This window comes from Sus scrofa, chromosome 4 (assembly GCF_000003025.6).
Source record: "Sus scrofa isolate TJ Tabasco breed Duroc chromosome 4, Sscrofa11.1, whole genome shotgun sequence".
Classification (NCBI taxonomy): Eukaryota; Metazoa; Chordata; class Mammalia; order Artiodactyla; family Suidae; genus Sus; species Sus scrofa.
Window position 1 is genome coordinate 35166893 of NC_010446.5, and position 25993 is coordinate 35192885.

Genomic DNA, 25993 nt, shown 5'->3' on the forward strand with positions numbered 1-25993 from the left:
TTTTTTTTCTCCTTTTCTAGGGTCACTCCCGTGGCACATGGAGGTACCCTGGCTAGGGGTTGAATCGGAGCTGTTGCTGCTGGCCTACACTACAGCCACAGCAACACCAGATCTGAGCTGCGTCTGCGACCTACACCACAGCTAATGGCAGCACTGGATCCTTAACCCACTGTGTGAGGCCAGGGATTGAACCCACACCCTAATGGTTCCTAGTCAGACTTGTTAACCACCACGCCACTATGGGAACTCCACAGACCTCATTTTCAAAGTTTCATGACTTAGTTTCTTTTTTCATTTTTGAGACTCTTGCATTTTTAAATATTTAATGTTTTTAACTTGTCTAGTAATTAATAGAATGATAACTGTTTAGCTTAAATTTTTTACCTTTTCCATGAGGCTTATAAATTTGATATTTCTTAAGTATCCATTTTCACTGATTTCTTCTTACGGGTTCTGAATCCTTTTCTTATAAAATATTAACTATAGAAATTCTGCTCTTGTCATTTTGCTGCAGTATTATCATCATCCCCTAGATTCTCAGAAACTCTTTTTTTTTTTTTTCCTGATTGTTCCTTATAACACTAAAACATCCCAGAAATCCTAACGTTTAGTCATTGGAACTGCATTTGCCAAGTTGCTGCTTGCATCTGGAAATAAAACACAAGCATCCTTTGTGAGACCCTGCGTCTAAATTGTGGGTTTGGATAATGTGATCCCTGTCCGTGCATCTCCGTGGAGGTTAATACAAACCTATTAGCCGATTGAACCAGAGACCTTTGTTGTCTGTGTCTCAGATATGCAGCCACCCTGAAGAAAATGGGCAACTTGTGGAAATGAAGCTTACTAGCAGCCACGCTGACATGAAAAGAAAATACCTATTCTTAGAATTTTGTCAAGAAACTCAAAGGAGAAACGATTTCTTGTGGATCCTCCTCCCCCACCCTTCACTTCTTTTTCTGCCTCTATTTTTCTTTTTTCTTCTCACTCACAACTAAGCCTTGGACTGTGGCTGTTAGTTTCTCTTATGCCAAGGGGTACAAACGGTTGCTCTTCAGAATGGCGAGAACATAAACAATTGTAGCTCTTGGTAAAACAACTCATTTAGCAAATAAAGGTCAAAGCTTGCCTGCTTGCTTCCTTCCTTTCTTGGGGTTATTTTCTTTGTAGGAATTAAAGAAAGGGATCTCTTTGAAAATATAGAATAAGTTAGAGCAAATAGAAGTAACCTTTTCTGCTTGTGAAGGAAGTATTAAGTGAAAACCCAGAAGAAGAGCATTTGTCTTTGGCTGGAAGGTCACAGGATAAAACGATTCTTTATCGGAGCTGAATCCGAGGGAAGGTCTTGGAATTTGCTAATGTTGCTGGCCTGTGCTGACCATCAGATCTCTTTGCCCAGGTTTTAGAGGGATTTAGACTTGCCTGATAATTTCACCAGATTTATTTACTGGGTATCTTCCTATATGTCTTTGTATTTTTTTCATCTATTACCAAAATTCTGGATTTATGTAAAATATGATTGGAGCAACCAATAGATCTTTTTATCAAAAGACCTGGATTTAATTTGAAGTAGTTTATTTTCTAAATAGTATCTCTGTACATGATGTCTGTCTTGAGATTTTGTTTCTAAGCCATTCTAACATCATTTTGCATCATCGTGAGCAAATCTAAGTTGGATTTCCCTGTTTGGGAGTACCGAGGTAGTAATCGGTTGTGGTCCTTTGGGTCTTCTATTGGCATAAGATGGGTATTCACAGGAGTTCCTATCGTGGTGCATCGGAAATGAATCTGACTAGGAACCATGAGGTTGCAGGTTCGATCCCTGGCCTCGCTCAGTGGGTTAAGGCTCTGGCATTGCCTTGAGCTGTGGTGTAGGTTGCGGATGTGGCTCAGATCTGGCGTTGCTGTGCCTGTGGTGTAGGCTGGCAGCTGTAGCTCCAATTAGACCCCTAGCCTGGGAACCTCCATATGCCTTGGGCATGGCCCTAAAAAGTTAAAAAAAAAAAAAAAGACAAGTATTCATGAACTCAGTTCTTTTTATTTATTTATTTTTTTTGAGTGTCGAGGCAGTGCCAATGGTGTTTGGTTGCCAACCACCTTTATGCTAATCAAATCATGTCCACCCTTCCTTTGTTTTTTCGTTTTTTGTTTTTGTTTTTTTATTACTCAATGAATTTATTACATTTATAGTTGTACCATGATCATCACAATCCAATTTTGTAGGATTTCCAACCCACAACCCCAGTGCATCCCCCCACCCACCAAACTGTCTCCTCCAGAGACCATAAGTTTTTCAAAGTCTGTGAGTCAGCATCTGTTCTGCAAAGAAGTTCATTCTGTCCTTTTTTCAGATTCCACATGTCAATGGAAGCATTTTGTGTTGGTGTCTCATTGTATGGCTGACTTCATTTAGCATGATAATTTCTAGGTCCATCCATGTTGCTAAAAATGCTGGTATTTCGTTCCTTTTAATGGATGAGTAATATTCCATTGTGTATATGTACCACATCTTCTGGATCCACTCCTCTGTTGATGGACATTTAGGTTGTTCCCATGTCTTGGCTATTGTAAATAGTGCTGCAATGAACATCAGAGTACATGTGTCTTTTCGAGTCATGGTTTTCTCTGGATAGATGCCCAGGAGTGGGATTGCTGGATCAAATGTAGTTCTATTTTTAGTTTTCTGAGGCATCTCCATACTGTTTTTCACAGTGGTTGCACCAATTTACAATCCCACCAACAATGTAACAGGGTTCTTTTTTCTTCGCACCCTCTCCAGCACTTATTGTTTGTAGACTTTTGGATGATGGCCATTCTGGCTGGTGTAAGGTGGTACCTCAGAGTGGTTTTGATTTGCATTTCTCTAATAATGAGTGATGTATAATCATTCCTGGGGACTTCCATATGCCTCAGGCGTGGCTCTAAAAAGCCAAAAAAAAAAAAAAAATCATGAACTCATTCTTCCAGCTCTTTTTCTGGTACTGCCCTTGGGGCCCTGTGTCCACACAGATGCCCACACCACCTCCTCCCACACCGAGCTCTCCTTTTCCTGAGTTTCCTATCACATGTGTATTCTATGCTTGGTCATTCCTGTCTGGTCTTACTTGCCTGTTGTTTGCTATGGATACTTTTTCTCTCCAAAGAGACTGTTAGCTCTTTGAGGCAAGGATCCTGCCTTCTTGCCTTTTGTGCCTTTACAATGCAGGGTCTGCCTGCCACCATACCCCAGGCCTTCATCCCTTAGACCTGATCAAAACAGTGTTTTCCTCAAATCAAGAGACTTAGGTGCCTTCCACTGGCCTGGCTCTGTGTTGCAGGCCACCGAGGTGGGCTCAGCCCAACAAAACCATCACCCCTGACTTTGAGACCTCCCATCTTCTTCTCAGGACCCCTTGCCATTCCTGGATCCCAGGCTCCTTGCTAAGCATCTCTCTTGTGACTCATTCTCCGAGGTCCTGATGTCACTGGGGTCTCAGCTGAGTATCACCTCTCCCAGGGCAATCTTGTTCTAACTGAGAAATCCTGAAAACCAGAAAGATTTTAAGACCCAAAGTAATGCACTTCCAGTAGTGAAATTCCAGGCACTGTGATAAGCAACAGTGGAGATATTTTAACCCATCCTTGTCTGGCCTCCTTTAAATAACACCACGCAGGGCAATGCCTGCTCTGCTTGCTTACAGTTGTACCCTGCCAAGGCACTGTTACAAGAATGGAAATGTTGATCTCGGACCTTACAGTGTAAATAACCTAGAGAATAGTTGGAGCACACGTGCCTATAGAGCAGACCATGTACTGTGAGTCTTTCTAATCACACAGTTCTGGCTTCTAACCTCGGTTTTTCTGCTTCTTAGTTCTGTGGCCTTGCACAAGTTTCCAGAATTTTCCAGGGCTCATTTCCTTCATTGGTAACATCAGGATAACAAAGCCCAAGAATATTATGAAAATTCAAGGAGTTAATGTTTGGGCCATTCTCGGCCCATAGTAAAAATGCATGCCATGGGTGACAGCGATCTTAATAACTAGAGCCAGGGAGGATTAGAAGTCCAAGCAAAGCAGTTGGGAGGTCTGAGGCTGAAAAGAGGTATGTAGAGTAAGGCAACGGTGGAAGTGGAGGAGACTCCCCCCAAAGGGCCTCCTCGCCTCATAGGAGAACATGAGCGCTGTCCACTATCTGTGCCTGCTTGGCCACTGGTACCTAATCCCTGGCATTTTTGGCCCAGAAGCAGTCTTCTAGGGAGTGGAAAACGTACAACTGGGACCCGTGCACATTGTTACTGTAGAGTGCAGGGTGGTCCCATCCCTTCTCGTAAGTGTTTGTTTTCCAGTCTCTCTTGGAAGACTGTGGACTGTGTGGTCCTTAAAGCCAGGATTTGCTGGTTCATCTCTGTCATCCCCAGGCCACTGTCTGAAAGCATATGCTCAGTGCTTAATCATTGGTAGAAAGATTGAAAGGAGAGAAGATGCTGGAGTTTAGCTGCACCACATCTTCCAGCAACACAAGACTCAGGACCAGTGTGTGAACATATTTCCCCTGCGTGCACAGACATGATTCAGTCAAATGAAAGATGGAAAGAGTGTGGGTTTTGGTTCTTTCTTCAAAGCAACATTGTTTGTGGGGTCAGAGGCAAAGAAAGATAGGACTTCAGAGAGTTGGAACAGCCTTAAGAAATGCTGATTGTGGTGCATGGAAGAAACAACAGAACCCAACCAAACAGAACCCTGACCATATAAAACTAGAAGAGGAGCCTGTAAAATCAAGCCTGATGCCAAAAAGGATGAGTTGGCAGATTGGAATGGATCATTGCGAATTCCTGCAGCCACCTGGCTTGTGATTTAACACTTCTCTGGGCTTTTGTTCCATAATATTATAGGCTGATTTTATTCCCATCTTGTTGTCCTTGTCAAAAGTAATGATTTTCTTTAGAGGCTATATTTTTCTTTCCATTTTTGTTTATACCTTGCCATCCTACTGTTGACAAGATTGGCCTCTCACACTCTGCCTGGGGTGTTTTCTATTCTTGTATAGTTAAAATTGCCAGAGGATTCTTTGAGCAGCTTTATTTTGAAGAATGAGCATCCGTAGAATCCCAGCATGTCCTGGTGGCTCCCCAATGAAAGAGGCACATAGCTGTTAGGAACTTGTGACCAACCAGGAAAGTTGGCACATTCAGGCACTTTAAATGCTTGAAAATACCTGTTGTGCATCTCATTACAGAGATAAGATCCCAGGTGTGACTTCTCCTGTGGGTGGATGCCTCCCTGGAAGTTGCCTGGAGTAACATAAAATGTGATTTCTTTCCACAGTGGACCACCTGTCCTTTTCTCCCCAGCATCAGATTGGAAATGATGTTGAAAGACCTCCTGTCCTTCTCCTCTGCTCCTGCATCCTGTCTTCCCTTTGATCCGATCCTTCTCCCCCATCTGCATGGTCTCCTCTGTGCCCTGTGTTCAGATGATGCTCCTTCTGATCACAAAACCATGATGGCCCCTTCAACAAATGGGAACTGGAAGCTGGAAATTGTTCTTTTGCTTTCTTGATGCATGGAATCCAGAAAGGTTAGGGGTGTGAGTAGAAGTTGCTTTGATGACAGTTGCTTTAATTACAATGCTAATGGCTCCTAGCACCAAGAGGATGGACTTTTGACAAAGTGGTGAAATGGTCCAAGGTTGGCCTTGTCTTTCTGAGCCTCTTCATGTCTCCATCCTTCCAGGGGCTCCTAACACCCCCTCCCTTAACCCCCCATTTGCCTCAGCCCTTCCTTTTCAGGGCAGAGAGCACTCAGTGCTTCAGGCTCCTTCCCTTATTGCTGGTTTTCTCCTATCAAAATTTCTAGTCCGAAATATTATTCCTTTGGGGTATGACCTGTGGTATGAACATGGGTGGTATTGGGTCAAAGATACTTAAGCCAAGGGTGCTCCTCTAGGATGGGAAGGAAGTAGTGAAAATCTCACCAGGTCTCACATGACCTGGGTTTATAATTCTAGTTTTTCTGGTTATTAGCTGGTGACCTTGGGTTATGTTTGCTTAGCTTTTCTGGATATGTCCTCCCCCATATGATGGAACTGATGAGTTCATGATAGCATGTCTTAAATATGAGACTTTTCCCTTCTAGAATTATCATGAAGCTCAAATGAGATGAAACACTGGAAAGTTCTTTATACACGTGGGAGGTTCTGTGCAAACATAGATAGGAAGGTAAGAAAGTGCCTTAACCATGTCTACAGTGTTAGCATCTTCACAGATAACATGTTGTAGCAGGAAGCTTCCACCTGGCTTTAATATTTTCTATAATCTTGGTTTATTGAGCCTCTATTTCCTTATTTATGCAAAATAATGTAATCAAACCTCATTGGTTTGTCATGAGCAATGACAGTCAGAAAGTCCCAGTTCCCATCGTGGCGCAGTGGTTAACGAATGCGACTAGGAACCATGAGGTTGCGGGTTCGATCCCTGGCCTTGCTCAGTGGGTTAACGATCCGGCGTTGCCGTGAGCTGTGGTGTAGGTTGCAGACGCGGCTTGGATCCCACGTTGCTGTGGCTCTGGCGTAGGCCAGTGGCTACAGCTCCGATTCAACCCCTAGCCTGGGAAACTCCATATGCCGCGGGAGCGGCCCAAGAAATAGCAAAAAGACAAAAAAAAAAAAAAGAAAGTCCCTTAACTGGAGTTCTCATCGTGGCTCAGCAGATACGAATCTGACTACCATCCATGAAGATGCAGATTTGATCCCTGGCCTCGCTCAGTGCTCAGTGGGTTAAGGATCTGGTGTTGCCATGAGCTGTGGTGTAGGTCACAGATCCAGCTCAGATCTGGCATTGCTGTGGCTGCAGTGTAGGTGGGCTGCTGCAGTTATGATTCAGCTCCTAGCCTGGGAAGCTCCACATGCCCGTGGGTGTGGCACCAAAAAGGAAAAAAAAAGAAAAAGTTCTTTAGCCGAGTGTCACTTTGGACTTAATATGTTTTATAAAATATTAATTCCCCTCTTACCTTAACATGTTCCTCAAGAAGTGACTCTAGAAAGTCTGGCACAAGAGTTTCCACATGCTTCAAATCAATTTATGTATGAGGCAGATCCAGTAACCAAAATGGTATCAAAGCAGCCCAGAGGAATGATCTAGTCCAAAGATAACATTAAATAGACGCACATCATTCTCTGAAAGGAGGATGGGTGCCGATAATACAGAGAGCGACATGGGGCTGGTTCTAAGGAATGGGTAGGGAGGTGAGTAGGGCACTTGCTTTGGTACAGAATTAAAGAAAGCACCATCAAACTCCATAAATGAAAGAAAAATTTTTAATGCAATATTTTAAAAAAGTCAAAATTCATGCAAAAAAATCCTTCATTAACAAAATATCAACATTGTAAATAAAGATAGGATCAGTGCTGTGCAGAGCCATATGGGAGCCCAAGGCGAAAGAAAAAAAAATCAGTAATAGTGATCCTGTCTTTATTTAAAATGTTGGTGTTTTGTTCATTATGGACATTTATCATTAATTTTGAATTTGTTAAGTATTGCGTTAAAATATTTATTTTGAGAAGTTCCCATAGTAGCTCAGCAGGTTAAGAACCTAACCAGTATCCATGAGGACACAGGTTTGATCCCTGGCCTTACTCAGTGGGTTAAGGATCTCGTGTTACGGGCAGCTGTGGTGTAGGTCACAGATGCGGCTCGGATCTGGTGTTGCTGTGGTTGTGGTGTGAGCAGGCAGCTATAGCTCCTATTTGGCCTGGGAATGTCCATATGCCATGGGTGTGGCCCTAAAAAATAAATAAATACATACGTACATACATAAATACATATTTATTTATTTTGATTATTGTGTTTTTTGGTGCCCCCTTAAAATCTGTGCCCAAGGAGAATATGCTCTCACCCACTGGCCTCGCCCTGTGCCCACCGGGGGTGATGTCATGGGCTGGGAGGAAAGTCCCAGGGAGCCTTCCAGTGTCCCCTCCTTATTTCCCTGCACCCACTCAGGGTCCTGAGTTTGGTTTAATTGTAATCTTGTGAAAAAAGAAAAGGCCCTATCAAATGAAATTCTGGTGTTCTTTCTAATCAGATGACTGCAATGAAAGTTAGAGTTTGGAAAGAAAACATGAAGTCATTTGTTCACCAGAAGCTCAATTTAGACTGGGGGTTGGCAAACAATGACCTGCTGGGCAGCTGCCTGTTTTTGCAGGTAAAGTTTTGTTGGCACTCAGTCCCACTCACTTGTTTTTGTGTTACCCAGGCTATCTTTGTGACACAACAGCAGCATTGAGTAATTGCAGCAAAGACTGTATTTTCAGTCTGCAAAGCTGAAAATATTTATTATCTGGCCTATAGCACACTCCTGATTTAGATGATCAAAGCCCTTAGATGCTTTTGGATCATCATATGGGGTTGGCAGCAGTTTAGAATATACAGTTATTTGGAGATTTATATAACAGAGAATTCAAGGACATTTACAGGGAATATCCTACCTTGACACATGTAAGAAGTACGGGGAAAGGGGAAGAAATCAATTTGAAAAGTACATCAAGAAGAGGCAGCTGAGAGAGAGGGTGGAGGTCTGTGTCTGTCTCTGCCCCAGGTGTCCTGTCAGAGTCCAGCTATGACTTGACACATCAGGACATGAGATGGTTATGAGAGCTTGACATGGCCCATATTTAGCAATAAGGAAACAGTGGGTTTGTGGAAAAGTGTATTCACTTGCATTATCACGTAAGTGATTTGTAGATTTAACTACTTCATCCTGTTACTGTGAATAATTTAGAATTGACTTCACATATAAGCGTTAAGTGAGAATATGTTTATACAGAAACTGCAAGAGTTGCCCTCAAAGTTGTCTATTAAGTGTGAGAAAACAGGGATAGGAAGGCCCCAGTAGTGTATTCTGATGTGCTTTGAGTTTGGGGTACAGAGAGGAGACCACCGGGAGAAAGCACCCTCAGCTCATGGTTAGGGGGCTTGAACTTGAACCAGGAAACAATAGGAAGCTTCTTTGAACAAGAAAGTGGCATATCTATACTTGTGCTTTAATTAGGGTGTTAACTGAGTGAGGGCTTATGGAGCTTATGGAGGGGTGGAGGGTGGATAAGAAGATAAGTAGGGGGACTAATGAGAAGGTGATATCAATAGCCTGGTGTGGTTTAAGTCATACAGGGGTGGCAAGGGCTTCAAGTTAGCAGTATCCATGGAAATGGGAAGAAAGATCTAAGAATGCTGGTGAGGGTAAAATCAAGCAAGATTCAGCCACTTGATTAGGAAGGCTCCTGGATTTTGGGTTGAGGTGGTTGGGAAGCTGGAGATGATATTATTAGAGATAGAGAAGTCAGGTTGAGAAGTAATTTTGAGGGTCTAAAGCAAAAATTGAGCTTTAAGCCTAATGAATTTAAGATGCTACAAAATATTCAAGGTAGAGCAGAGAAATGTATCAGAAGGAGAGAGAATGGGAGACAGAGAACTGATGCTAGAGATGAAGATTTAGGAATTATCTGAGAAAAAAAATAGACATTGAAACCAATGGCATAAAAAACATCAGAGAGTTTAGAGGAGATGAGTGGGTTCAGGAGGGCTAAGCAGAAAGGTCAAGACAATTGCATTTGGCAACCTGGAAATCATTAGGGAATTTGGAGAAAGCAGATGATGGTCTGATTGTGTGGGTTAAAGGGTAAATAAAGGAAGGGAGATGGAAATAATCAATTTAGAGTCTTATTTAGGACATGTGATGGAGAAGAGAAGGAGAGAGATGGGTTGGAAAAGGGGGTAACAAAATAGAAGGCAGATTTGCAGGATTAGAGCATCTGAAGCTTTTTCCAGCTCCAGAGAAGGAGATAAGGGAAGCAGCATCCTGAAAATATAAGAGAAGTGATGGGGAAAAGGGGTGGAACAAGTTGCGGATGATTCCAGAGGGACAATCTGGACATAAACAGAGGGATTAACCTTTGCATGAAGGATGCTCCTTAATTCAAGTCATGAAGGAGGTAGGGTGAGATGGACAAAGATGTGGAGATTTTGAGAGGAGGTAAGAGGAAGGGGAACTTCTTATTTCATTTTGCTGCCAATCTGTGCTATTGAGACTGTGCATTACAGAGGAGGGGTTGGGGAGTAGGAGGAGAAGACTCAGGCTTGAGATGCCCCCTTTTTGCTGGTTGCGTAGGACTGATATGATGAAGAGCTCAAAAGTGCATATAAGTCACCCAAGTGGGAATTGTTTCCCTCATGTTGTATCTTCCTCCAGTTCTAGCCATCCATATAAATTCATAACATAATTGAATTGCTCACCAGGGAAGGGAAAATGACAGAAACAGAATTGAACAGACTTGCTCTCTGCCACTTTGTTAAATCAGAAGATCCTGGCTGTGAAAGGACGGGGCTGCCCGTCCTAGAAAGCATTTCTGGGGACATGTAAAATTCCTAGTCTGTGATTTCCTGTCTCTACCATGCAGATTGTGTCATATGGAGTTAGTGGCTTTGCCATGTCACACCAAGCAAACCAGGGACTCACTGATATGGTGGCAACACACATGATCCCAGCCACCCTCTGATCTCCAGGAACTGAGATGGCCATGGTATTCTGCAATTAGGAGAGGGTGAGATTGAGTAGCAAAGCAGCCTACTCTCTCTTAGCTGCTTTTTCTCTCTGCTGGCAAGAGCAGGGATGCTGTTTGCAGCCCAGGTTTGCAGAGCTGCAGAAGCCTGAGAAGCTGAGAAAGAGAAAGAGCTATTTCAGGGAGGGGGTGAGGTGGTTCTGTCTGCCTGGGGAAGCTCTAAGTGTCTCCACCTCCAGAGGACATTAACATTTCCAGCCCCTTCTCCACAGCCCTCTCTCTCTCTCCCTCCTCCTCGTCCCCAACAGAAAGGCACAAATGAAATTCCTAAAAGTAGACTACTTCTGCCTAGTTATTTTTAGTATTTGCTGTTAGTATTTATCAAGCTTTTCAGTGTTAATTTGTCCTCCCACCCATTTCTCTTCCTGCCTCTAGTTCGGGGGCTTGGCATAGAAGAAGCACATATCAAAAGCAGCTGGTGACCTCATAGAAATATCTCCTAGAGAGAGGGGACTATGGAACTTTAAATTCAATCTCCCCTATCCCTACATTGAAGAGAAGAAAGGAAAATCTCTATTCCATTAGCTTTGGAGAGCAACGCAAGTGTTGGTAAAGCAAATTCATTAAAATGGGTAGGTGGTGTTTAGCTTGGTCAAGGGCCTCCATCAAGGGAGCTGGGTCATAATGCAGGCAAAAATGGGTAAGAGAACAGGTAAATAAGCAGAATGCCAGAGGAGAGCTATCCCAGGGGAGAGAAAAGTGTAAAAATCCATGCCAAGTCTGGGATCTAAGAGAGCTGAAAGGTTTAAGTAATATGAAGTCTGGGTGGGGCTGAAAAGGCCAGAAGAAGAAAGCTTTATAGCATCAGGTTATGGCTTACTGATGGAACACTGCTTGTTCCTACTTCAGCTGCCGGTCTAGTCCTCTCTCCTGGAGGCAGTCATGCTCCACATTAGTCTGAAGAGAAATCCAAGAACATGTTCTAATAGAGGGCTGTTGAAGCAAGACCCCTTGCCTGGTGATCAAGGTATTCATTTCTTGGGAAGCATAAGAGATGCGTTTCCTTTTTCAACTTCAAAAAAAAGTTTTGGGAGTTCCCGTCGTGGCGCAGTGGTTAACGAATCCGACTAGGAACCATGAGGTTGCGGGTTCGGTCCCTGCCTTTGCTCAGTGGGTTAACGATCCGGCGTTGCCGTGAGCTGTGGTGTAGGTTGCAGACGTGGCTCGGATCCCGCGTTGCTGTGGCTCTGGCATAGGCCGGCGGCTACAGCTCCGATTCAACCCCTAGCCTGGGAACCTCCATATGCCGCGGGAGCGGCCCAAGAAATAGCAACAACAACAAAAGACAAAAAAGACAAAAAAAAAAAAAAAAAAAAAAAAAGTTTTGATTTTTGTATTCTTTTAGAAATTTTATTTTCATTTTCATTTTCCTAAAAATGGAAAATGTGGCAAAGACATAGACCTACAGTGTCAAGAAGTTAGAGTGAAATCCCAACAGGATTAACCCATAGGAATCAACACTAAGATATGTTACAGTCAAACTTCTAAAAAATAAAGTCAAGGAAAAGATCCTAAAAACAGCAAGAGAGGAATGAGACTTTAGCTATAGGGGGAAAACAATTAGAATGACAGTGGTTTATCATCAGAAACCATGGAGGCCAGAAGGAAGTGGCAGAATATTTTTCAAATGCTGAACGAAAAGAACTATTAACCCAAAATTCTATATCCAGTGAAAATATCCTTCAGGAATGAAGAGGAAATTAAAACATTCTCAGTTGAAGGAAAACCTGGAAATTTGTCACCAGCAGGCTTATCTTTAAAAAGTAGCTAAAGAAACTTCTCTAAACAAAAAGGAAATAATAAAAGAGAGAATCTTGAACACTAGGAAGGAAGAAAGAATAATACAAAGGACAAAAATAGGAGAAAAGTCTCAAATCAATAATTTAAGCTCCCATCTCCAGAAACTAGTTTTTCAAGAAATTAGAAAAAAAGAACAAAATTAACCCAAAGCAGGTGTAAAGGACATAATAAAAATATGATCAGAAATCAGTAAAAGTGAAAAGAGAAAAATAGTGGAGGAAATAGGTCAAACAAAAAATTGCTTCTTTGAAAAGATCAACAAAATTGATAAACCTCCAGCAATACTGACAAAGACACAAGTTACCAATATTTGGAATCAAAAGGAGACATCACTACAGACCTCCTGACATTAAAAGAATAACAATGTAATACTTACAAATAAATCTACACCCCTAAGTTTCACAATTTATGTGAAATGGACCAATTTCCTGAAAAGCATGAACTAACACAACTCACACAGTATATGACAGATAATTTGAATAGTCTTATAACTAAGGAAATTGACTTAGTAATTTAGAAACTCCCCAAACAGAAAATTCCAGACTGAGAAGCTTTCACTGGAAAATTCAACCAAATATTTAAAGAAGAATTGACATTAATCCTGTAAATTTCTTCCAGAAAACATAAGAGGAGGAAACACTCCCCAAATAATTATATGACGCACTCTGGTACCTAAACTGAAAAAAGACTGGACAACATAAGAAACTGGAGACTAATGACTCTCATGAAGATAAATGTAAAATTCCTTAACAAAATATTGACAAATAGCACTCAGAAATATATAATTATATACCACGATAAAGTGATGTTTGTTCTAAGAACATGATTATTCAATATGAAAAGCACTCAGTATAATCTACCATATAAACAGTCTGAAGAAAAAGTATCATGGAGTTCCCTTTTGGCACCTGGGTTAGGGACCTGGCATTGTCACTGCAGCAGCTTGGGTTGCTGCTGTGGCTTGGGTTTGATCCCTGGCCCAGGAACTTCCATATGCTGCAGGTGCAGCCAAAAAAGAAAAGGAAAGAAAAAGAAGAAAGGAAAGAAAGAAAAAAGAATCAAAATCATACTAATTGAAACAGGAAAATCATTTGACGAAATTCAATACCCATTTGATAAAAAAAAGAAAAAAGGAAAAACTCTTAGAAAAATATAGAGGGGAACTTCCTAAAATTGATTTTTAAAAAATCTACAAAATAACCATAGCTAATGTTATATGTAACAGTAAAAGACTATTACATGTAAGAGAAGAATGTCTTCTTTCACAGCTTCTATTCAACATAGTATTGGAATTCTGCACAATGCAGTAAAGTAAGAAGAGAAAATAAAAGGCAGACAAATCAGAAAGGAAGAAATAAAACTGCTCCTTTTTGCAGATGGTCTATTAGAAAAACCCAATGGAATCTATAAAAAAAAAAATCAATAACCTCCTAGAATAAGTGAGTTCAGCTAGGTTACATGATAGAAGATTAAGCATAGAAAACTCAATTGTATTTCTATATACTATCAATGTATACATAGATGCTGAAATTAAATATCCAATATCAGGAGTTCCTATCGCAGCTCAGCAGTTAACAAAGCCTACTAGTATCCATGAGGACATGGTTCATTCCCTGGCCTCGCTCAGGGGGTTAAGGATCCAGCGTTGCCATGAGCTGTGGTGTGGGTTGCAGATGTGGCTCAGATCTGGTGTTTCTGTGGCTGTGGCATAGGCTATGGCTACAACTCCAACTGGACTCCTAACCTGGGAACCTCCATATGCTGCGGGTGCAGCCCTAAAAAGACTAATTTATATGTGTGTGTGTATACACACATACATACATATATATATGTAAACACACAGTATCACTTACAAACATGTGAAATAGTTATTTGTAAATCTAACAAGACATGTATAAGATTCATATGCTGAAAACTACAAAATGCCAATGGAAAAAAAATTAAAGATCTAAATAAATGGAGAGACATGCTATATTCATGAATTGGAAGATTCAGCATAGTAAAGATATCACTTCTTCCCTAACTGATACTCAGGTTTAATGCAATTCCTATAAAAATTCTAGCATATATTTTTGTAGATATAGACAAGATTATTCTAAAACTTTATGAGAGACAGGAAATGAACTCGAATGTCTAAAACAATTTTGAAAAAGAAGAAAATAGGACTCGCTCTACCTGATTTCAAGACTTATCATATAGCTGTAATGATCAAGACTGATGGAATTAGCAGAGAGATAGACACATAGATCAAGGAACAGAATAGAGGACCTGAAAATAGCCCTATGTAAGTATAGCCAACTAACTTTCGACAACTATGTGAAAGCAATTCAATGGAGCAAAGATATTCTTTTCAACAAATGGTGCTGAAGCAATGGAATATCTGTAGTTAACCACCCCCCTCAAAAAACCTTCAACCTAAAAACCCCATACCTTATACAAATCAGAATGGATCATAGTTTTAAATATAAAAGAAAACTTTAAAACATTTAGAAGAAAACACAGGAGAGAATCTTTAGGACCTAAAGGTGCACAAAGCATTCTTAAAACATGCCAAAACTGTGATCTCTAAAGGAAAACAATAGATGAACTGGACTTCATCCAAATGAAAACTATCTGGATACAAACTAAACATGGACTGGAGAAGCAATGAGATCCTGCTGTGTGGCACTGGAACCTCTATCTAGTCACTTGTGATGGAGCATGATGGGGGATAATGTGAGAAAAAGAATGCATGTATGTATGTGTGACTGGGTCTCTTTGCTCTACAGTAGAAAACTGACAGAAAACTGTCAACCAACTATAATGGAAAAAGTAAAAATCATTTAAGAAAAACAAATTAAAAATATTTGCTCTCTGAAGGCCTCAAAAGATAAAAAGATAAGCTACCAACAGGTGGAAAATATGTGTAAAATATGTTCTAGATTTTCTTGTACAAGTTTTAACATTTTGCTTTTCAGGGCTAGGGTCTTAATGCCTCTGGAACTGATATATAGGTCTGGCCCCTCCTTGACTTTTGGCTCAGTAAATTATTCCAGCCTTTGTGAGAGCTCTGTGATCTTTCACTTCCAACTTCCCTGCCATGCTGGTTCTGATGCTCTGCCTCTAAAAATGGTGTGGATTTTTTTTTTTTTTCCCTTTTGGTATGCCTGGTAATTTTTTCTTGCCAGCGAATCAGGATGTACCAGGTAAAAGGAACTGCTCTAAATAGATCTTCAGTCATGTGATCTTCAGGAAGAGGCAGCATTTGGTGCCTCCTATGGTTATAGGTCTCAGTGTTTTAATGAGCCTCTGCTCCTGGACTGCAAACTTCACAAGTGTTTCCCAGGGTTTTTTTTCTCCTCCCTCAGGTGGGGCAGGATGGCTAGAGTGGGCTGTAGTCTGGTGACTCCTTTCGCCCACGTGGAAGGCTTGAGGAGGGCTGTGTATTTCCCTGCTCCAGGTCAGTTAGGCTCTGGTGAACTAGTTTCCCCTGAGGGCAGGCTTTGTTAAGAACACAGCGCTCTGGCATATTTCAAAATGTTCCTTCCCCGCTCCTGCTTCCAGAAGTCTGAGGGGATTTTTCTCTGCTGTTTACTCTGCTAGAGCTCCTGGAAGTAAATCTCACAGTATTATGTGGGCCTCCCTGACGGGGTCTCCCTGGAGTGTTTAACTCCCAGAGTTGTGCCCTCGGAGATTCCAGGAATTGGCCAATTACAATTCAGGCTTTCCTATCACTGCTGCCTGTGGCAGTTTCTGTCCCTGGGCAGGTCTTTTTAGGGCCACACCTGTGGCATATGGAGGTTCTCAGGCTAGGGGTCGAATTGGAGCTATAGCTGTGGGTCTACACCACAGCCACAGTGATGCCAGATCTGAGCTGAGACTTCGACCTACACCAAAGCTCACAGCAACTCTGGAGCTTTAACCCACTGAGTGAGGCCAGGGATCGAACCCGCGTCCTCATGGATACTAGTTGGGTTCGTTACCACTGAGGCGCGATGGGAACTCCAGTTTGTTGGTTTCTACTTGTGGTAACAGAGTGGCAACTTCCAAGCTCCTTACATGTGGAGCCAGATGCCAGAAGTTGTCTTTTAATAACTAAGTGAATGAGAAGGTGTAGGAAGAAAATTCATCCATGGCAGTGTTTGGGAAGATGGCCAGTTCTCCCCTAGGCAGGCTTGAAAGGAATTTTGGTCTAATGACCTAGGTTTCTTTAACAAAAGAAATTCTTGCCTTAGCAATCTTGCAAGTGCTTGAGCATCACAGGTTAAAAAGCTAAAAAAACCAAAAACAAGAATGGTGAGAGAATCCCCTCTCAGCATTTTAACTAAGGCTCAGATCATTTAAAGGAGATATTTGTAGAGAAAGAAGCACACACTTAAAATGTCTGTTTCAGAGTTCACGTCGTGTTGCAGAGGAAATGAATCTGACTAGGACCATGAAGTTGCGGATTCAATCCCTGGCCTCGCTCAGTGGGTCTTAAGGATCCTGGGTTGCCATGAGCTGTGGTGTAGGTTGCAGATGCAGCTTGGATCTGGCTTGGCTGTGGCTGTGGTGTAGGGCGGCAGCTGTAGCTCCCATTAGACCCCTAGCCTGGGAACCTCCATATGCCGTGGGTGCGGCTGCTCTAAAAATACAAAATAAATAAATAAATAAAATAAAATGCCTGTTTGTATAGTATTCAGAGTATGGATTCAGAGTACACAGTTTATTGGCAATATTGTTGAACAGGGAGTCAAGAAACCTGGAGTTAGGCCTTGATCTGTCATTCCCTGCTTGTGAAACCTCTTTGTATTGGGAGTACGTTCAACTGCAAGAAATGAGAATCCTTCTGCAGGGGCTTGCTCAGATACAGTTTTTTCCTCATCTAACAGCCCAGGAGGAGGCAAACGGGTCCCAGTGTCCGGCTCCTCCTGTCAGTTTAGTCTTCAGATCACGTGGCTTTTGTTTTCATGCTTGTTGCTCCACGACTGTCAGATAAGGCTGTACCCTGGCATTTTATCAGTGTTTTAAGGTAGGAAGAGGAAGGGCAAAGAGCAAAAAGCAAATGCTAGAGCCTTTTATTTATTTATTTATTTTTGTCTTTTTGTCCTTTTTAGGGCTGCACTCGCGGCATATGGAGGTTCCCAGGCTAAGGGTCCAATCGGAGCCGTAGCCACCGGCCTACACCAGAGCCACAGCAACACGGGATCCGAGCTGCATCTGCGACCTACACCATAGCTCATGGCAACACCAGATCCTTAACCCACTGAGCAAGGCCTGGGATCGAACCCGCAACCTCATGGTTCCTAGTTGGATTTGTTTCCTCTGTGCCACCACGGGAACTCCAATGCTAGAGCCTTTTAAAAGAGCTTTCCCAGGAACTTTACCTAGTACTTCCAGATTATATCACCAGGGTCCAAACTGTTCTACTTGGCCGTCATTAGCTGTAGTTTCTACATGGCAAATTGCTGCCTGGAGCAAAATCAAGCTTCCATTAGGACAAAGGGTGGACTGGGTGTTAGTTAACCAGCATTGTCTGCCTCACTCTCTAAGCTTCTGCTGGTAATGCCTGCCACCACCACCACCTCCTCCTCGCCCCGCCCCTGCAGGCTTGTTTGGATAACAAAGTGGAAGATCACATGCAAGGGCTCTTCATACATTATAAAATGTATTTCATCACCAGAGTGGATGGAAATCTGAACTCTTTTCTCAGAGAGCAAACCTAATGATACTACAAAGTCTTATTAAATGCAAAAGGCTTAGGTAATCAATATCCCTTGGACCTCAACTCATTCACTTTCAGACATCATCATCGCATAACCCAAGATCCAGTATTTTCATAGATACACACCCTCCAATACCCATCTGCAGATTCGGGTTACTGTTGAATAGAGTTGTGCTAGACATTTGTTGATTTCCTCCAATGTTCTGTCCCCCATTTTTCCTTGCTTTTAGTACACAGAATGCTTTTCCACGTGATTTGTCTTTGGCATGATCCTAACCCTCACCTCTAAGGATAAACCTTGATGAGTTTAAAGCTATTCGATAAAGTATAGCAACTGATTCACTGATGGGGAATCAGAGTGACTTCAGAGCTTGAGACTGGCCGCATGCCAATACTACCCTTTTGGAAGCTGGATTGTGGTCTTGAATTGCTGAAGCTATTTTTTTGTGCCACAAGAATAGGCAGACAGAGATTAATCTACAGAGTTATTCTCAATCTGCAGAGAATACCTATGCTAAGCGAATTGCAGAGAATCAAACGACATATATAGTGAACCTGTTTTTTCAAAAGCCGGCTCTACATTTAGGGTCTTTTTCTCCAAGCTCAGTGAACCAAAATATTTCCTTATTGTGTTATTATTTGTATAAGTGAGTTTATGTTGGCTTTTCTAGTTTTCATAGCCAAAAGACTCCTGAATGATAGTTTTTATTATTTTCCGGGAAAAAATGTATGTACATAATTTTAATGTTATTATTTTAGATAATGTATATATTTTAAATATATTACTTAATGTATTAATGTTTATGGAAACACATATATGTGTTTATATATTTAATATATATGTTTATACGTATAGATAGAGATTCTGAAGTTCATAGTCCTTCCAAGATTAAGGTCAGAAGGCCTGAATGCTGCTAAGAATGCTTGCTTTTCCCTGTAATTAATTACCTGCATAGCATCCATCTAAAGGATTTTAGACTGTGAAATACTTGCTCTTTTAGGGACTGTACTTTTCACCCTGAGCTACAAGACTCACCCCTGAGTATTTTGAGCCAAAGAGCAATGAGGCTGAGATCTGTCAGTGTTCTCGTAGGTGTATTTCCTGTTTCCTGTTTGCAAAGGCAACTACAGAAGAAATAAAAGTAACAGCCTTACATAAACCGCTTACTGAGCTGTCAAGTGTTTGAGTAAATTATTCATTAATTATGAATGATTTCAGTTGCAGGGCCAGAGGACTGCTGGTGATAAAAATCTGTCGCGACAACTGTGGACGGCTCTGAGATCCCAGGTGCTGCGTGACTGCTTATCGTGAGTGGGGTTTTTTTTTAACCTCTCACATGCGTGGGTTGGAAGTTGTGTAAATTATGATTCAGAATGCAAAGATGCTGTATCCTGGTTAAGCTGTTGTGTGTTTATATGTGTTTGGTATTTGGTAGATAGAAAATGCTAGCTTACATCTGCCTTTAAAGCATTATCATGAAGGATATACCCACACATACGTATATTTCCATTTTTAATCCTGGATGAATTTGTATGTTACGGAAAAGAAAACCGTGCAACCATTGTAATTTTTAAGAAATTGTGTTCTTTTCTGTGGTGACTCTAATTAAATAGAAACCTAAAGAAATTTACTTAAAAAAACCAAATAGGAGAAGTGATAATGAAATAACCAGACTTGCTTCCTAGAAAATAGGCAATAAGTATGAGCCCCCCCACCCCCTACTTTCTTAATCTGCTCATTTGGCATGGGAAATTGAAGAGGATATTGTGCAGCAAGTAGGTGGAAGTTTTTTTTTTTAATTCAGAAAAGATTATTTTGAAATTCTACTATGGTATAATGAGGGCAGCAGCACCTGCAATAGTGAGTTTCCTGTAAAGGTAGGAACTTTTCTACTTTGTTGATGTGGGTCTCAAAAGCATTTCACTGAATTTTTAGGAAATTGGCTTTTCGGGAAGGGAAATCTACTGATTTATGAATTTCTTTGGAATTTTTCAAAATATGCTAATAGCCCCAGGTGTGAGCCATCCAAAATTTGTAGGCAAGGTAGTATGGCTTGAGCCCTGGTAATACTTTTTGTCATGGTTTGTAAACAAGGCATGGATATTAATCTAATATTTACCCTGCCAAATAGTTTTATATGAGGAACAATGGCAAAATTATTAAAGTAAAGAGAATTCCTGTTGTGGTTCAGTGGGTTAAGAATCTGACCTAGTATCTATGAGGATGTGGGTTTGATCCCTGGCCTCGCTCAGTAGTTAAGGATCTGGCATGGCGTGGCTGTGGCTATGGCTGTGGCCGGCAGCTGCAGCTCTGATTTGACCCCTAGCCTGGGAACTTCCATAGGCTGAGGGTGTGGCCCTAAAAAGAAAAAAAAAATGTATTCAAGTAAATGTGAGCAAGAAAAACCTTAATTGGTATTTTGCTGACATTGCAGGGAGCGGGGATAAGTCGATATAAAATGAGGTCAACAAGAAAGTGAAAGTGAAAAGCCTTTATTCCAAATTGGATAGGCCCCTCCTCTTCATGAGATCTATAGGACAGGAATAAAATATCTGAAGTCAAGCTAACCAAAATCTATGGCTGTTGGTTTTTTTTTTCTCTTGAGAAACTAAACTGAGAACTAAGCCTCAACCCCAATGCATTTGTCCTGGAGGCCAAGAAAGAACTGTGCATTTAAGTGGAACAGTGATCCAGCAGCTTGAGATCCTTGAAGTCTTTATGGCTGTCACAACCTTAAGCATGATAATAGCCATTGCATTGGTTCCTCAGGTCTTTCTGGTATCGAAGTAAAGATTAATAGAACAGGTGCACTTTTACCACAAAGACAGTAAGGCCTGAGTATGATCCTAAGACCCCTTCCCCTCGGCACGAAGGTGTCAAGCATCAGTGTGTCTCCTGTTGGCTTCTGGTTGTTTCTGCCTCTCCTTGAGCATCCAGGCCTCCCTCCTGTGTCTGTGATCTCAGGGACAGGCAATTCCTCACAACAGGTTTCCTTCTTGAGCGAGCCCCAGATACACTCTCCTTCCCCTCTGGTTGTGGCAGGGGCTCCAGGAGTTTGTGCTGAAGATCTGAGGCATCTGCCAGACCCCAAGGAGGACAATTTGGATAAGAAATGGACAGAAAAGCTCCTGAGGCAGTGAGGGAGCCACTTCCTGCTCAAGCAGTGGGGGCTTGAGAGAGGAATGGGCAAGGCAGCGCTGAGGGTCACCCTTGTCACAGAAGCTTAACTTTCCAACCGGGGCTTTCCAAAACACTGCCCCAGTCTCCTGGGATTTCTGGAAGTTTGTTCAAGAATTTCAGACACTCTCGTAAAAATTACCTAGTGACAGAGTTCCTGAGAATAGATAGGAAAGTTACATGTAAAGAAACTTTTATTTTTTATTTTTGTCTTTTGTCCTTTTTAGGGCCTCACCCGCAGTATATGGGGGTTCCCAGGCTAGGGGTCTACTCGGAGCTGTTGCTGCAGGCCTATGCCACAGCCACGCCAGATCCTTAACCCACTGAGTGAAGCAGGGATCGAACCCACAACTTCATGGTTCCTAGTCAGACCCGTTTCCACTGCGCCACGACAGGAGCTCCTAAAGAAACTATTTTAAAGTGAGGTATGTGAATAGGCTCTCAGTCTACAATCATGTCTGATTTCCTGTTGTCCGGATGTTTCTCTTTTGGTCCCTTGGGCTAGAATTATTTTGTCTGGATCCCTAAGAAATTGACTCTCTTCCCCAAGGCTTTCTGTGTGACTAGCTTACAGGACATTACATGGAATTGTATTTTTTCTACAGGTTTCTGCATAAAGACCTCTTTCCTGCTACTCTTAAAAAAAAAAAAAAGTGCTACTTTAATCCTGTTAGTCTAGGAGTTCACTACTTTTCATTTTCAATGTCACAGAAATCCTCCTCTAGGAGCCTCTTGTGGCTCAGTGGGTTAAGGACCAGTGTTGTCTCTGTGAGGATATGGGTTCAATCCCTGGCCTCGCTCAGTGGGTTGAGGATCTGATGTTTCCTTAAGCTCAGCATAGGTCACAAATGTGGCCTAGGCTGGCAGCTGCAGCCTGAATTTGACCTGTAGTCCAGGAACTTCCACACGCTGAGTGTATGGCTGTGAAAAGAAAAAAAAAAAAGAAGTCCTTTTCTATCAAACCCCCCTACTTTTCAACAGCCTATCTTTTCTTCAGAAGCAGTAATGGGGAAAGATGATCTCAGAGGTGGAGAGCCCCAGACACCAACTATTTGGATGGCAATCAAAGTATCCTTCCAGGAGTTCCTGTTGTGGCTCAGCAGTAATGAACCCAACTAGTATACTTGAGGTTGCGGGTTCGATCCCTGGCCTTGCTCAGTGGGTTAGGGATCCAGTATTGCTGTGAGCTGTGGTGTAGGTTACAGATGTGGCTTGGATCCCACATTGCTATAGCTGTGTTAGTCGCAGGTCTGATTCACCCCCTTCACCTGGGAACTTCCACATACTTTATAAATTGTGCACATGTACCATCTCTCCAAGCGATTCCCATCTTATAATCAAGGTACCCATTTCATTGCCACATTCCTCAGAGCTATTGTTTAATTGATGGTGCCTACAATCATCAGCGATTCCCAACTCAGAAAATATTCCTTATCTGGACCCTTGTTTGAGTTTCTAATCATTCATGTCTTTTCTGCTGGAAGATCTGCTTGAAGATTTCCTGGTGGTGCTATTTGCATATCTGCGTATACATGATTACCACGGTTGGAATTAAACCAGAGCACCTGTGAGGGTCACCTTCGGGTCTTAGAAAAATCAGAGAGTAGTGCATTGCATCAAAGGGAAGCGTAACAATGATCTGGTATAATCTTCAGGAACTTCCTTGTTTCTGCTTTCCAGTTTGCACGATTCAGACTGTTGCTATGTAAGCCAAGAGGCATAATAGAAATGTTGTTAGTGTGATCCTTGAGTACAGGATCACTCAGCTGTTAACATTTTGAACCAGATAATTCTTTTTTTTTTTTTTGGCTTTTTAGGGCCGCACCCACAGCATATGGAGGTTCCCAGGCCAGGGGTCGAATCGGAGCTGTAGCCACCGGCCTACACCACAGCCACAGCAACACAGGATCCAAGCCATGTCTGCGACCTACACCACAGCTCACAGCAACACCGGATCCTTAACCGACTGAGCGAGGCCAGGGGTGGAACCTGCAACCTCATGGTTGCTAGTCGAATTCGTTTCTGCAGCGCCGCAATGGGAACTTCCTGAACCAGATAATTCTGTTGTGAAGGACTCTTCTCCACGGTGCAGGCTCTTTAGTGGTATCCTCGTGCCAGTAGTATTGCCTGAGGCACAACAGCCATCTCTAGGCATTTCTAGATGCCCTCTGGGAGGGGCAAAATCATTCTCCATTGAGAACCACTTCTTTAGTATGTCATAATCAGGGACTCGCGGTGCTGTTTTAGCTTTGTATTGGAGCTGGATTGCAAATGTGTCCAATTCTAAAGGCATAGCTTTCAGGATGAGATCTTTCTAATCCCATAGTTCTTACACCACAATTAAAAATAATATTATGGGAGTTCCTGCTGTGGCTCTGTGGGTTAAGGACCTGACATTTTCTCTGTGAGGACATGGGTTAGATCCCTGGCCTCGCTCAGTGGATTAAGGATCTGGCATTGCCACAAGCTGCTGGGTGGGTTGCAGATGTGGCTCAGATCTGGCATTGCTGTGGCTGTGGCATAGGCCAGCAGCTGCGGCTCCTGTCCCACCCCTAGTCTGGGAACCTCCATGTGCTGCAGGTGCAGCTATAAAAAGAAAAAGATATTATGGAACCAGAGTTAAAAGTCTAAATAATTATATTTTTACTCAGCCAAATATGTGCAATTCGGACATAATATGTTATTTGGGAGTGGAGTCGGGTGGGGGTAGTTTACACTTTGAGGGCCTTGTTTTATTTGTTTAAAGCTTACTTAGCAGCTCAGCTGGTTTTTAAATATACGCTTACGGGAATCTTAATGTCGCAGAAGACTCCCACTCAGTTGCTACAAGAATTAATAGCCTTTTGGCGACATGTGGAAACGTAAATGAAGCACAACCAATGAGTTCATTTCTCATTTTATAGGAACAGAGAAAAAAGTGCCATTCTTATGTTCTTTGCTGATAGTACTTGACATTTTAGTGTTACTTATTACAATAGTATATTGGTCTATCATTAGGATAGTATATTGGTTTATCATTATGATTGTTTATTGGTCTATCATTACGATCGATTATTGGTCTATCATTAGGATAGTATATTGATCTATCATTAGGATAGTATATTGGTTTATCATAACGATAGGATATTGGTTTATTATTATAATAGTATATTGGTTTAATGTTCCCTTAATCTCTGTGCTTTACTCAAAGTTTCTGAAAATGGGAAGAATATGTGTTCTGTCGCAGTTAAGCTAAGAAGGGGCATTTCAAAATCACTTTAATTGTACATGGTTGTATCTTCTAAAGTGGTATTTTACAATGCTGCTGCCTGGGAAGACTGAAGATTTCACAGATGTACTTAGATGGAGGACTAATATATGACACCATTAAGAGAACCATATTTAAAATTCCCTTTTGCTATTACTATTTTCTTCACCCAATGCCTCCTGACTCAAAGTGTTGCATATAGCTCAAATGAGATCCATATTATTTCATTAAGTAGAGCTTTCTTTCGTGTCACTGTGATGTCCAGGAATATTTAACAACTTCCAGTTGTCTCAAGTCCTTTCTTCTTCATGGCCCTTAAAGCCCTCTACTAACTGGGCCGCAGTCCATCTTTTCAGAGGTATCTTCTTTACCTGCCTTTGACCCGTCCGCATATCACATCCCAGCTGCAATGAACGAGGTGGCCTGGTGCGTCCTTGCATTTTTCAGCCTTTATAGCTCTTCACTCTGCTATGATCTCAACCCCTCAGATTCCAATCCATGCTGAAGGGTCATTTCTTTGATGAAATTTCCCCAAATTTTCTCTGTTGGAATTAACCTTTCTCTGTCTTCTATAATGTTTAGAAAGCACTGCAGTTGTGCTTTTCCAACTCTCTATGAGAAGGATTATATATTTTTAAAAAATTTCCTATTTATTACGGACTAATGTGTATCTTCCTGTCCGTTAGATCTCACCATATGAAATTCACATATCATATCTGACTGGTCCAGACCCCATTCAATGAGCCAAGGCCACCTGGTCACACATTTGAATAGTGTAGCTACGTCCAATGGTGTTCAAGTGTCTAAATGATTACTTGCAATCTCTGTACTTGTCCTATTATTGTCTGATAAAAAATAGTTCCTAAGGTAGTGCTGATACACAGACCACACCACTCTACCCTGGACTATAAGCTTCATGAGGACAGGGTCTAGGTCTGCTTTTTTCGTCATCATATTTCTTGCACCTAGCATTCTCTGTATACTTACTCCACATAGAAGTATCATACACAGATAACAGCAGCTAACAGCACCAAAGTCATTGATCACATTTTTTAGCACCTATAGGATTATCATGCCTAACCTGTATAAATGAGATATAGCAGATGAAAAAAATAGGAATGAATGAGAATATCAGACTAATTTATTTTAAAAACACATGCTCTTTAGTATCAACTCTACTGAAATGAAACATATGCCCAGCCTGCTGGGGCTGGTATAGCCTTTATAAGCGAAGCTCACTTGATCAATAATTTAATTTTCTTTCCCTAGATAGTTGTAAAAACTCACTGTATTCAGCCTCATTTAAGTAAAATAAAGGGCGCGTCAAAGAAATCTAAAGCATTTTGTCTGTTAAATAGCAATATTGAGAAATTGTCTGAGAGACAATATTCCTAGCAGAAAAATCCTCCACAAAACCAAAACTATATTTAAAACCAAAGTGGCTTTCTTTTATGCAGCTCAAGGGGATACACTGAAACTCTTATGTGGTCTAAAATTG

The 25993-nt window shown here is 41.7% G+C and overlaps 1 protein-coding gene across 14 annotated transcripts in view; it reads left to right on the top strand.

Moving 5' to 3' along the window:
* NCALD (neurocalcin delta) overlaps nucleotides 1-25993 on the top strand; it is a 445133-nt gene that overhangs the window by 242632 nt on the left and 176508 nt on the right. For 11 of the 14 annotated variants that reach the window (XR_002343013.1, XM_005662922.3, XM_005662927.3 and 8 more), the window contains one exon: nucleotides 19290-19378. The gene's annotated coding sequence lies outside the window, so the exon portion shown is untranslated. Of the gene's footprint in view, nucleotides 1-19155; nucleotides 19213-19289; nucleotides 19379-25993 lie in introns of those variants that run through there. The other 3 variants (XM_005662928.3, XM_005662932.3, XM_021088584.1) reach the window with 3 other exon arrangements.